The sequence below is a fragment of the Penaeus monodon genome, chromosome 33, assembly GCF_015228065.2.
Source record: "Penaeus monodon isolate SGIC_2016 chromosome 33, NSTDA_Pmon_1, whole genome shotgun sequence".
Lineage (NCBI taxonomy): Eukaryota > Metazoa > Arthropoda > Malacostraca > Decapoda > Penaeidae > Penaeus > Penaeus monodon.
Genome location: NC_051418.1, coordinates 29,248,753 through 29,249,496, shown reverse-complemented (window position 1 = coordinate 29,249,496; position 744 = coordinate 29,248,753). Strand labels below are relative to the sequence as shown.

Genomic DNA, 744 nt, shown 5'->3' with positions numbered 1-744 from the left:
CCTCTTTGCCGCAGCATGTTTGTACCCTCCGCGCTGAAAGTATGTGTCACAAACATTTTCTATAACAAAATTGCTGTGGCAGTTGCCATAAAGTGCTAATAAAGGGGGGTACATGGGAGACTTATCCCCCCTGTCCAGGGAATAAATAGAAGGTAGGAAAGCTTAGGTGTGGATTTTTGGGTAATTCTTGGTAACATATACTGTCTCCAAATGTTACATATTTCTCTGAAAATATATTCAAATTTACATAAATTTAGTACTACAACTCCCACCCAAGATTTTTTTTTGCAGAAAACACCTGTCATATGGTCATTGTTGATATGTGCAATGACCATGGCAAAAAGGAATGAAAACTGCATAGAATTACTTTGTTACTGAATATTTGCTGATATATTTAAATTTCTCTTGGGTATTTCATATCCTTCCCACCCATTGGTATTGTTGGCTAGTGGCAGCCAAAACATCTATACATCACAAGGAATCGATCATTTACTCATCCTCAAAGAAATATTTACAGATCTATAATCTTTCCCTCCTTCCCTAAAAAAAAAATAAATATATAAAAGATCTGACCCTTGTCCTTGTAATCACTCTGGCAGAGGCCAATAAACTTCTTCAAAATCTATGAAGTTTCCAATTGCACAATGCTTTTTATTTCTTGCCTTCAACTCCTTTGTATTTAGATTATTTTTACTAGAATACAAGTACTAATAGATTTATTTATTGAGTTAACCCAATGCTGCT

At 34.8% G+C, this 744-nt stretch overlaps 1 long non-coding RNA gene across 1 annotated transcript in view; it reads left to right on the top strand.

Moving 5' to 3' along the window:
- The window catches only part of LOC119593909, a 2,389-nt gene that overhangs the window by 689 nt on the left and 956 nt on the right, over positions 1 to 744 (top strand). The gene's annotated exons all lie outside the window — the stretch shown is intronic.